Below are 13601 nucleotides of genomic sequence, written 5' to 3'. Positions count from 1 at the left end.
CCATGAGGTTTGTGTGTATCGTTGTTAATTCCATACTATTGTTATATTGTTGTTGTTTAGCATGTTATTATATTTATGCCATGCTAGATGTGATGCTTGTTGCGGTGCTTTGTATGCTATATTGTGTTGTGTTTGCTGGTCGGTAAGTTGTATGCATATGTGTATATTTATTCTCCTCACTAAGCTTTGCTTACCCCTCTCGTTGCTACCTTTTTATAGGCATTGTTGGTGTGGAGCTACCTAGTTGCTAGACTAGGGTGGATTAGAGTTGCTTGAGCTTGGTGGATTTGGCTATTGGATATTTGGCTTCGGTTGGGGATGGATAGTCCCCGGGATCATGCTCTTGGTATCGGGTTGAGATTTTGAGCCTTAACCCGTGATTTATTGTAATTTGGGTCGTGTTAAACCCTTAATGGTTTTGTGATTCATGTGGCCCTTGATGTCGAAAACTTTTGTAAACTTTGTTATGCGGGTTTCGGATGCGTCAAGACTTGTAGTAAGTTGGAAATGTGATTTGAATATTTAATTAAAAGTGTAGCTCCGCTCCAATGTACGCTACTGTGACTATTTTAAAAAAAATCTTGTCATTTTTCGGTAACGGGTTGTGTTCGTTTCATCTTCTTAATCGGTTATGTTTCAACTGAAATCTAAAGAAGTTAATACCATAATTAGTATGTTGTTTTTGTAGTTTTATAAAGGGTTTACTACAATGGCGACTTTTAAACCTATACCGACAAACTCTCTGTTTATTAAGCATATGTGTTTCTTATCAATTTATCTTTGAAACAAGTGGCCAGATCAACAACGAAGAGGCATGATCCTTTTGGTTCCAATATAATTGGAGACTGTTCGGAAAATCGAACAACCAAGTCCGTGTATAATTTTCTTTCTTAGACACCACTCAAGAATCTCATATATCTTGACAGAATCAACGGTTACCTTAACAAACAAAAAATTCGATCCCTGGCAGCGGCGCCACAAACTTACTACCTCTCTTGATATGACCAAAATGGACGGTGTTATTTATACGGTGTCGTTAGGTCACAAAACGTCAGGATCAGTTACCAAAAGGGAGTTATGGTTTTATTATTTATATTTAGCTGGGTTTTCCTAGCTATATTTCACCTACTTGTCTTCCTTTTAACGAGTAAGTGGTAAGTATAACTTAGGTTCGTATTTTTGTATGTTTGCTCAGTAATGTGGGATAAAAGTGCCTAAATAGTTAACCCTAGTGACAAGTGGTGATAGATTAAACTTAACTAAGGTAATATAAACTATGAAGATAAAAATGGATAGGTATGAAGAATAGGATACTGATAGAGAGCTGTTAAAAGAGTTTAACTTGCTAGAATGAACACTAAACCTCAATTAATTGGGTTAAGAACCTAATCAATTTGTCACGAAGAGTTTAGGCTTTGAAGATTCTGGCTAAGACGGATATCCCTTCTCCCAACGTTAACCTATTCTGGCTAAGACGGATATCCCTTCTCCCAACGTTAACCTTGGAGGGTTTAAATGACCTTATGGATGGAATCCTAGGTACATAAATAAAGTGGTATATCCCTAAAGGAAAGTCTCAGCTTTTCTTAATCCTAGTTGGTTTAACTACAGTAACATTCCTCCAGTTAATACTAAGCTATGCCTTAACATTAACAGATTTGCAATCGTAGATGTCCTAAGGTACTGCTAATTAGATTAAAGGTCTCTCCTTTGTGATCACTTACTTAACCCCGGATCATCTTACAACATCTCAAGAACATTGCTTCTAACACGAATCATGCTTTTGAGTAAGCCAGTGTTCACTGAACTCTATATTGCTTACTCAAATCACAACCTAAATGGGCATCTCTTCTTTGACAGATAAATGATTAATTGTACGTAGGTACTATTTCCCTATTATGACGTTAAGCACACATAACTACTTACCTTGTATCCTAGGGTTGATTGAGTCCTAATACTAGGTTATAGCTAGTGAGTAAATGGAAAGGGTGGTCCGTAAATTAGACTTCTAAACCGTCAAGGTTTTAGCATAACAATAGCGTAAGTTTAAGATAAGATATTCAACATATAATAAACATTCATAACAGATATACAAGCATGCAAGATGAAAGCAACTCAAAGTAACAAAGTAACTTCATTAAATTAAGGAAGGCGTTCACCGTTTACAGACGAGATCTGGACCATTACAAGTGCTGACATCCTCTAGACCGCTCTTAGTACAATCTTCGGTGTTCGCCTCCGGGTACTTAATTTCTCGCTTGGAGGTGAGAAGGCCTAGAATTGTATCGTAGTGAGAGAGTGTGAAGAGGTGTGTGTAAAATGGTTGAAAAATGTCCCTATTTATACTTGAAATTTGGCTGGGATACGGCTTGCAGGCCGGTAGCTAGGTTAAACCACTTTCACAGGCCGGTGGCTAGGCAGGCCGTTTGTGATGTGGCAAGCCGGATGGCAGGCCGTTTGCTGCCCTGGTCTTGATGTTTTGCTTGGATCGTTTTGTTCTTTCTCGGGATCGTAACTTGGTTTCCGGGGTTGTAACTTGTCTTTCACCGTTTTCGCTCTAGAATCTTCGTTTTAGCTTCGATTTACTTTATTCTTTTTGCATCATCTTCGTAATTACTAAATCTACAAAATCAACCGACAAATTGATTATTTTGGAGATAAATCTTGAAACTTTATTATTTTTGGGCCCTAATATCGAGGTAAAAATGTGACTTTTTAGCCGATATCAGTGAGTAATGATGCTGAGGAGGATGAGGAGGTGGTGGATGCTGATAACATCAGCTGGCGTCTCTGGTCTCTCTGTAGGAAACAATCAAAGGATGGGGCCAAGGATATGGTGGGATGTTCAAATGCTCTCCTGCGTGATGTGTGAAATACTGAAAGTTCTAGAGCATCGCATACTCAACAAACCACTTCTCCGAGCTAGGCATGTCTCCCATATGATAATGATACGGATCGTAGTATGGTGTACTGGTGAGTGTCTCTGTGTATCACCATCGGCGGGCTCACCATGTAAAGTGGGATATGGAGGTTTTTCGTATGCCCAAGAGACATATTAAATTAATGTGGCTAATATGTTATGATCCAAGTCGGGTCATACCCAATAACAAGCTTACCGACACCTTAATTGTATTTAATCTTAATGAATGGATCATTAAATAAATACGCGACACTTGGATTTTAGAAAATCGGTTTTTCAAAATGTTATCACTTGAGATAAATTATTTGGATAATTTATATATGATTGTTTATAAGTTTAAATGATTATATTGTGTTATATTTTATAAAAGGTTTATAAAATATAAAAGTAACATAAAAATATATACATGTTTTATATATATATATATATATATATATATATATATATATATATATATATATATATATATCTAGTTTACTAGGTTATATATATGTATAAATACATTGTTATATATATAATAGATAGTGCAGAATTTTGTGACTCCAAGACTCACAAGCATGCCTTGTTAATGTTACTTTTAATAACACACAAGTGCCAAGGTGCATGCTAATGTATTAACCAAGGCCTTGACTCAAGAGAGAGGAGATAATACACATAAAATAGGCTTCAAACATTCTGGTTCAGCACTCTTTTTTTCCGAACTGTTTTGAAGGGAAAAGGGGTTCCTTGCTTGCTATTTTATTACATTCCAGTGTTCTAAATCCTAACTAAAAACAAAGGGTGTGTTGGTGATCAAGGCTTATGGGTATTACAAACTTGAGGCTTCAAGTTAGAGGCTCTAAATCCATCATCTTCATCATCACTTTGCTGTCCAAAACAACCCTCAATCTATATTGAGGAGGTATTATTTCTTGTTCCTTCTCTTTAGTTTGTAAGTATAGCTTCAAGACTTGATGTCTTCATGGAATTCAATTTAAGTGGTTTAACATATTAACATGCTTTCTTAATAACATGCTTCCGCTTTCTTAACTCTAAATGAATTGGTTTCATGAATATGTTTTTTTTTTGAAGAACTTGTTGAAATGTTGAATTCCATTAATGGTATCTAGAGCCGAAGTCTTGAAATATGCTTCGAGATGGTTTTTGAACTCACCATAACTTTGCATTTTATGTACATGCATGATAATAGAATGAAAAAATTATTGGTTTTGGGTGGGTTGAGGTCTTGGCCGAATTTGGAAGCTCCAAAAATTGGGTTTGGTTCTTCCATTTTGGTCATTTTGTTGTATGTTGAAGTTCACAATCAAGCCTTGGCCTTTTGTTTGAATGGTTGCATGTTTGGATGATTATTAATAATTCATTTGGTATGTAATATTAATTCATTCATGTGGTTGTAATATTCATTCAATTTGGTTTGTAAAATTATTATTTTGGTTATGTAATTTATTTTATATATGGTATGTAAAATAGATTAGGTTGTATTTTCATTTTTTAGAAAAGTGTATTAGGATATAATTTTGTAAAAATGAAGATGCAAAAGATGGATTCAAAGGAAGAACACAAGAGGAATCTACTTGGATGCAAGATTAAGTGGGAGTGGTAAAATCTCCTACTTTGTGTTATGACCCATTACCCGGTGGCATTTTGTTTTCGGCTAAACAAAACGCTTACCAAAAGGCTTGATTGTGAACAAAATGATTTTGCATGCGTAGTTGTTTTAATTTCTTGTATGATTGTGGATTGTGTATGCTACTACAACAAGTTATCACACAAGTTAACAACAAGCAAAACTACAATTTAATTGGTTAAATTATTAACTATATGCAATGAACAAAACTACAATTTAATTGGTTAAATTGAAATGGAAAAAGACGTTAATAAATGGTTATTAAGAACTAGAAACGGATTGCACATATAAAATGGTTTATATTATAGTAATAAAATTGGCATTATTACATGACATGAAAATGGATTTTCATAAGTACCATACACTAAATGCATGTTGGTGTATGGCAATATGTTTTCTTAAACTAGAATAAAGAAAGCCGAAAAACCCTTTAAAACTAAAACAAGGTAAACAAGTTTAACACCATCCTTTTGTGGGACACTTAAACATAGTAGGGAACTCATAATGGGATAAAGGTCACCTAACCGTTATGAGCTAACTAATATGGTTAAGGTAAAATTCGCATGCTTGTGGGATAAAGGTCACCTAACCACTTGTATGTTAATTTTACATGTTTACACAAGTAGGACGACTTGATTTGGGAATCATGAACTTAGGGTCACCGAAGCATGAGGAACAAATAGGCGTTGATGGGATAAATATGCCATGCAAAAGGATTGCATGATCCCATAATTTAGAAGTTGCAAAAGGATTGCAATTGTCATATAAATGACTACCTAGCTAAATCAAATAACGGGATAAAGGTCACCTAACCGAAATTTGATTTACCATTGGATTCTAATATTTAATAAGTCAATTAAAATTTAAAAGGGTATTGTTTATTAAATTTAAAATCGATACTTAAATGAACTTTGTTAAATTTTGTAGATGGCCGCCAATAACAACAACATGCAAAATGCACCTATTAACTTGAACAACCTATCGTTAAGGTCTCTCCTCGAGAAAGACAAACTCAACCATACGAACTTTATGGATTGGTTCCGCAATCTTAGGATTGTCCTCAAACTTGAGGATAAGGCGTATGTGTTGGAAGACCCCATTCCCGATCAACCCAACGAGGATGATACGGAAGGCATGGCTTATTGGGATAAGTATTGCGCCGATTCGGTGCAAGTCGCTTGCCTAATGCTTGGGACTATGATACCCGAACTCCAAAAGGATTTCGAGCATCATACTGCATACGACATGATCACGCAATTGAAGGAGATGTTCCTTCAACAAGCACGTGTCGAGCGCTTCGAGACCGTTCGAGCGCTTCATGCATGTCGTATGGACGACTCCCAATCCGTTTCATCTTATGTCCTTAAGTTGAAAAGCCTCATTGATCGCGCAAACTGTCTTAATCTCAACATATCTAATGAGCTAGCCACGGATCTTATCCTAAACTCCTTGTCAAAGAGGTTTGACCAATTTGTAATTAATTACAATATGAATGGGATGGATAAGACCATTGGCGAACTTCATGGCATGCTTAGGACGGCGGAAACTAGCATGGGTAAGAGGGCTTCACCCGTGCTAATGATCAATGATGGTGGGTCCAAAGGTAATAACACCTCTAAGCCAAAGGCGGCTAAGAGGAAAGGACTCGCCCATCAAGGCAAGGGAAAGGGGAGGATGGTTACCCCAATCAAAAACAAGAACAAGAAGCAAAAGGTTACCGGACAAGCAAACCCCAAGGAAGACCCGTGCTTCGGTTGCGGTGAAATGGGTCACTGGAAACGCAACTGCCCGGTCTACCTTAAGGAGTTGAAGGAAAAGAGGGATGCGGGGCAAACCTCAGGTAATATATATATATATATATATATATGGTATATATAGAGCTTAGTATTACTTCTTCTAATACATGGGTATTAGACACTGGATGTGGAACTCACATTTGCAATTCTTTGCAAGGGTTCAAAAGAAGTAGCAAGCAAATGGGAACATCAAGTCTCTTTATGGGTAATGGAGCCAAAGTGCAAGTAAAGGCTCAAGGAGACTTTGTATTGAAGCTTCCAAGTGGTTTGGAACTTATTTTGAACAATGTTTTGTATGCACCGAATTTATATCGAAACATTATTTCAGTTTCCCGTTTAAAACAATGTGGTTTTTATCTTAATTTTGTTAATGATGATATCCACGTTTATTTAGATAATGTATTCTATTTTAAGGCTTCGCCTTCAAATGGAATTTATGAATTGGTTCATGATAACACATTATCTAGTAGCTCAATATACCATACTAGCACCAAGAAGCTCAAAAGGGATTTGAGTGATTCCTACTTGTGGCATTGTCGCCTTGGTCACATAAACAAGAATCGAATGCATACACTTCAAAAGAATGGCCTTTTGAAATCAAATGAACTAGACTCATTTAATGTATGTGAATCTTGTTTACAAGGCAAAATGACTAAAGCACCTTTCAAAGGGACCTACGAAAGGGCTAAGGACTTATTGGGATTAATACATTCGGATGTATGTGGACCCTTTAAGCCCATAACTCGGAAGGTGAAAGATACTTCGTTACTTTCATTGATGACTTCAGTCGTTTCGGATATGTCTACTTGTTAAGACATAATGACGAAACTTTTGAAGAATTCAAAGAGTATCAAAATGAAGTACAAAATCAACTCAATAAGACAATCAAGGTACTTCGTACCGATAGAGGAGGTGAATAAATAAGCGATGCTTTCCAAGATCATCTTAAAAGTTGTGGGATTATCTCGCAGCTCACTCCTCCTGGAACACCCCAACTAAATGGAGTTTCCGAAAGGAGGAACCAAACCCTAATGGATATGGTTCGATCTATGATGGCTAGAAGCTCGTTACCTCTATCATTTTGGGGTTATTGTCTATGCTTCGCGGCTCGTATTTTAAATATGGCCCCAACCAAGAAAGTGGAACGAACACCTCATGAGATGTTGTTTGGAAAACCTCCATCTCTATCATACTTAAAGGTGTGGGGATGTGAAGCTTATCCTAAGTGTTACGTCCCTAATAAGTTGAATGCTCGATCCACGAAGTGTATCATCATAGGATATCCCAAGGATGATATGGGATATTATTTCTATGATCCATCCGAGCAGAATGTATTTGTTGCTCGGAAGGCAGAATTCCTTGAAACTAAGTTCCTAATGGAAGGAAATAGTGAAAGGAAGATAGATCTTGAAGAGGTTCAAGATCAAGTAGATGATACACAATTGGCTGACACTAGCACTCAACATGAAAATGTTGAGAGTGATCAAATGGATGATTAAAATACATAAGACGTTCGCAGATCTGGTAGGATTAGTAATCCTCCTGAGAGATATGGGTTTCTCATGGATGGTTGCTATATGGTTGATTTGGATGAACCAACAAACTACCAAGATGCTTTATCAAGGATTGATAAGGATAAATGGCAGGAAGCCATGAACGCTGAGATGCAATCCATGTTTGACAATCAAGTTTGGGAACTTGTTGAACAACCTACTGGCTTAAGGCTAGTTGATTGTAAATGGCTTTCAAAATGAAAACTGACATACATGGAAACTTGGATACATATAAAGCTAGACTTGTAGCAAAAGGTTTCACTCAAACTCAAGGGGTTGACTATGATGAAACTTTTTCGCCTGTGGCAATGCTAAAGTCTATTAGGATATTACTTGCCATTGCTGCTCATTATGATTATGAAATATGGCAAATGGATGTCAAGACCGCCTTCCTAAATGGACATCTTGAGGAAGATGTCTATATGGTTCAGCCTGAAGGTTTTGTTGATCCGAAATATCCTAAAAAGGTATGCAAGTTAAAGAAGTCAATCTACGGATTGAAACAAGCATCTAGAATGTGGAATCATCGTTTTAATGAGGAGGCCAAGAAATTTGGCTTCATTAAAAATGGTGATGAAGCTTGTGTATACAAGAAAGCTAGTGGGAGCACTATCATGTTCCTTGTACTATATGTGGATGATATATTGTTATTTGGAAATGATATTCCGGCAATGCAAGGTGTTAAAACTTGGCTAAGTAAATGCTTCTCCATTAAGGATCTTGGAGAAGCACAATACATTTTGGGGATTGGGATCTACAGGGATAGATCCAAGAAACTGATAGGTTTGAATCAAAGTGCATACATTGAAAAGATCTTGAAAAGGTTCAAGATGGAGAACTCTAAGAAAGGTTTGGTACCTATTCAAAAGGGAACACTTCTCAGTTCATCTCAGTGCCCCACCACGAAAGATGAACAGGAGAGAATGAAGAAAGTCCCATATGTATCTGCCATTGGGTCAATCATGTATGCAATGATATGCACTAGACCGGATGTGTCATGCGCTCTTAGCCTGACAAGTAGATACCAGAATAACCCAGGCAACAGCCATTGGATTGCTGTCAAAAGTATATTGAAATACCTTAGGAGGACTAAGGATATGTTTCTAATATATGGATCTGGTGAGGAGGAACTCGCTGTAAAAGGTTACGTGGACGCGAGTTTCCAAACTGATCGAGATGATTCTCGATCACAATCCGGTTATGTCTTCACGTTAAATGGAGGTGCAGTCTCTTGGAAGAGTTCAAAACAGGATGTTGTTGCTTTATCTACTACAGAGTCGGAGTACATCGCCGCATCATTGACAGCTCAGGAAGCTGCATGGATGAAGAAATTCATCGACGACTTAGGAGTAGTCCCTTCCATTCAGGACCCTCTTGAGATCTTTTGTGACAACGAGGGTGCGATTGCTCAAATCAAGGAACCTCGTGCTCACCAAAAGACCCGTCACATTGAGCGGAGATTCAACTACATAAGGGATGAAGTTGAAAAGGGAAAGATATGTATTCGCAAAGTTCACACAGATCTTATTATAGCAGATCCTCTCACGAAGCTCTTACATGGATCAAAACATGCAGGACATGTTTGTGCATTAGGGCTTCGATATTCTAGTGATTGGTCATGATCTGTTTTAAGTATTGTAACAGAACGAAATTGTTCAAACTCATTAATATAATTATGGTATTAATTTATTTTGAGTTATGTTCCTATTTTGCATATTTTATCCATGAATAAGTAATTATTCTAAATTCCGTAGTCGATCACATTTGTGGGAGCAAATGTGAGGTTTGGACTATTATGAAATTGGATTGGTATACATTTACAGGATGAATGTGGGGCAAGGTTGCAACCAAGGTTCATAGATATTTGTAGGATACAAATATTGGAAGACCCACTCTCAAGATTTACTAAATGGAGCCTTTGTGATTGATCACATGTAATCATGAGTTTAGGCGAATATCATTGTATCCTCTGACCTGAGATACGTATTGGGTTTGGATATTTACCAGGTATTGTGCCTTGACTCTTTCCTTCGCTATTCTGATATATGGTAGTTCATAAGGAAGAGCTCAGGTATAATGCAAGGTATGTATTTAGGACATATGTAGTCAAGATGGAATTTGTCCCTCTTATTCGTTGAGAGTCAGATGTTTAAGGCCTGATAAAGTTAAATCTAGAAGAGAGTGATCACTCTGTGTCTCTTGGATTTAACATGACATCTAGGATGAAAGGATACTATGAAAGATTTACCTATTCATATTCGAGATGGGAACTTGAAAGGGATGATGTTATTGAATGGCACAAAGTCATAACATATTGGGGGTGATGGATGGTCGTTAGGTGGTATCCATCACTTGCATTAATTTTTTATGTTTCTCGTGCAAGTGGGAGATTGAAGGTTTTTCGTATGCCCAAGAGACATATTAAATTAATGTGGCTAATATGTTATGATCCAAGTCGGGTCATACCCAATAACAAGCTTACCGACACCTTAATCGTATTTAATCTTAATGAATGGATCATTAAATAAATACGCGACATTTGGATTTTAGAAAATCGGTTTTTCAAAATGTTATCACTTGAGATAAATTATTTGGATAATTTATATATAATTGTTTATAAGTTTAAATGATTATATTGTGTTATATTTTATAAAAGGTTTATAAAATATAAAAGTAACATAAAAATATATACATGATTTATATATATATCTAGTTTACTAGGTTATATATATGTATAAATACATTGTTATATATATAATAGATAGTGCAGAATTTTGTGACTCCAAGACTCACAAGCATGCCTTGTTAATGTTACTTTTAATAACACACAAGTGCCAAGGTGCATGCTAATATATTAACCAAGGCCTTGACTCAAGAGAGAGGAGATAATACACATAAAATAGGCTTCAAACATTCTGGTTCAGCAATCTTTTTTGCCGAACTGTTTTGAAGGGAAAAGGGGTTCCTTGCTTGCTATTTTATTACATTCAAGTGTTCTAAATCCTAAATAAAAACAAAGGGTGTGTTGGTGATCAAGGCTTGTGGGTATTACAAACTTGAGGCTTCAAGTTAGAGGCTCTAAATCCATCATCTTCATCATCACTTTGCTGTCCAAAACAACCCTCAATCTATATTGAGGAGGTATTATTTCTTGTTCCTTCTCTTTAGTTTGTAAGTATAGCTTCAAGACTTGATGTCTTCATGGAATTCAATTTAAGTGGTTTAACATATTAACATGCTTTCTTAATAACATGCTTCCGCTTTCTTAACTCTAAATGAATTGGTTTCATGAATATGTTTTTTTTGAAGAACTTGTTGAAATGTTGAATTCCATCAAGATCATCCTCATCCCTCAGGACATGTGAACCCTAAGCTCTCCTCCTACCATCCCTAGTCCTAGGATTGGGCCTAAAGTCTCTAATCACCATATTAGGTATAGTCACCCGACTGAACCTGCAACCCATGGGTTAGCCAAAACTATCAGTTTCCAATTCTGTATCTAAATAAGCTACCAAGTGTGCAGCAGCTGATACCCAATCTCCTCCGACTCAGATTCCCTCTTATAACCCATTTCTTCTATGTCACCTAAAATGTGCATTCGCTTAAGTAACTCCGTGATAACAGCTCCTAAAAGTGGCTCAACCGTATACGACAAAAGTTTCTCAACAGTGATTTCCTGAGCCAAAAGTTATGCAACTTACATGTTCTGATTTTGGAACATGGAGGCATAAGCTGTATGTCAGAAAGCATGACATTCCCACTATGATGGGTCTTTGGGTAGATTATCTTTGTCAAAAGGTGACGAAGGATGCGGTGAACTGGGTTGATGAAACGGGAGGCCTTTTTCCCAGACCTCAAACCCGCTTGATCAGTAGTGTATGTCTGCCAGAAAACCTAATTATCGACTGATGGATCTAGAGAAGTGTACCCTCGAATAAACACTGAGCGTTCCAAGTGAGTGCTCTTGATAGTTCCAGATGATGGGTGAACCGTGTAATAGTAAGATGGTAAGTGATATTTTGATGACGGAAGTAGATACAATTACGAGTGTTGTACTCGTTGGGATCAATATTCGCTTCAAAGTCCCACGTAGCCATAAGCTCTGCATATGGCTCCTGATATACACGCTCATAATATCAAACAATTTTAGCCAAGCATTGTATGTTTTCCCATTTGCCCAAAAACTCAAAAGATTTCTCAACTCTTCCACCCAGCCACACTGCTTCATTATTTCCAAGTTAATGTACTTATTGTGTCCTTTTCACCTATTTATCCAATTCCTCATAAACGGTTCATATATCCCCGGGTTGTCCTGCCTGTGAATAGAGTTGGGCAATTCGTACTCGTCTGGAAGTTGATATCTATGTGCCATATGCAATAATCAAGCAATGTAGGTTACGTTCCAAAAATAACAAGACTTCTCATAACAATAAGATATGAAAAGTGTATATAAGTTTTCGAAAAAAAATTCGAAATGAGGGCTTTAAAAATGGCACTTTCCATATCCATGTTATCGACAAATGTAGCCAAAATTACCGCAAACAATATCTAAACCAAATATAAACATGTTTTAAGCAAAATTCAAAGCGTACCCACATGTTTTATTAATGCGATGTCATTAGGTCGCAAAGCGTGAGATTAGTTATCAAAAGGGAGTAATGGTTTTATATTTGTATTTAGGTGGGCTTTCCTAGCTATATTTCACCTACTTGTCTTTCTTTTAACGAGTAAGTGGTAAGTATAACTCAGGTTCGTATTTTTATATGTTTACTCAGTAATTTGGGATAAAAGTGCCTAAATAGTTAACCCTAGTGACAAGTGGTGATAGATTAAACTTAACTAAGGTAGTATGAATTATAAAGATAAAAGGGATAGGTATGGAGAATATGATACTGATGGAGAACTGTTAAAAGAGTTTAACTTCCTAGAATGAACACTAAACCTCAATCAATCAGGTTAAGAACCTAATCAATTTGTCACTAAGAGTTTAGGTTTTGAAGATTCTGGCTAAGAAGGATATCCCTACTCCTAACGTTAATCGTAAAGGGTTTAAATGACCGTGAGGATGGAATCCTAGGTACATGAATAAAGTGGAATATCCTTAAAGGAAATTCTCGGCTTTTCTTAATCCTAGTTGATGATATGGCCAAAACGGACGGTTTTATTTGTGCGGTGTCGTTAGGTCACAACGCGTCAGAATCAGCCACTAAGAGGGGGGTACTGTTTTAAATTTATATTTAGCGGGGCCTAATTCGTACTACTCCTTATTATGAGTAAGGGAAGTATGACCTAGAGTCGTATTTTTAAGATATTAGTAGAATCGAACCTATATTAAAGCTTAAGATAGTTATGAAAGAGTAGTGGTTACCTAATTTTGGGTTTTTCTATTTTATAAGATAGATAAAGTAAATGTAATAAAATTCATAATTCAGATAAGGTTAAAACAAGTGCATACTATGACTTCATCAGTTATTCTTCCAAGATTATGGAATGCTGGCTCATGAATAGGTAGAGGCCTTGTATTCATTACACTGATCCTAAACGCCCCTGTCGTAAGACATGTCACTGGATAATGCGATATGCTTGAAGATTCTGAATAGACTGCAACGTCCCTTACCCCCGACGCCCATGCAGTCTGACTACAGGCATACACGTTCAGACGGCTCATCCAATTGAGCGACTCGGTTGAGTGACGTATTAACATT

Source organism: Rutidosis leptorrhynchoides, chromosome 3, assembly GCF_046630445.1.
Source record: "Rutidosis leptorrhynchoides isolate AG116_Rl617_1_P2 chromosome 3, CSIRO_AGI_Rlap_v1, whole genome shotgun sequence".
NCBI lineage: Eukaryota > Viridiplantae > Streptophyta > Magnoliopsida > Asterales > Asteraceae > Rutidosis > Rutidosis leptorrhynchoides.
The sequence above is the reverse complement of the archived record's forward strand: the minus strand, read 5'-3'. Positions refer to the sequence as shown.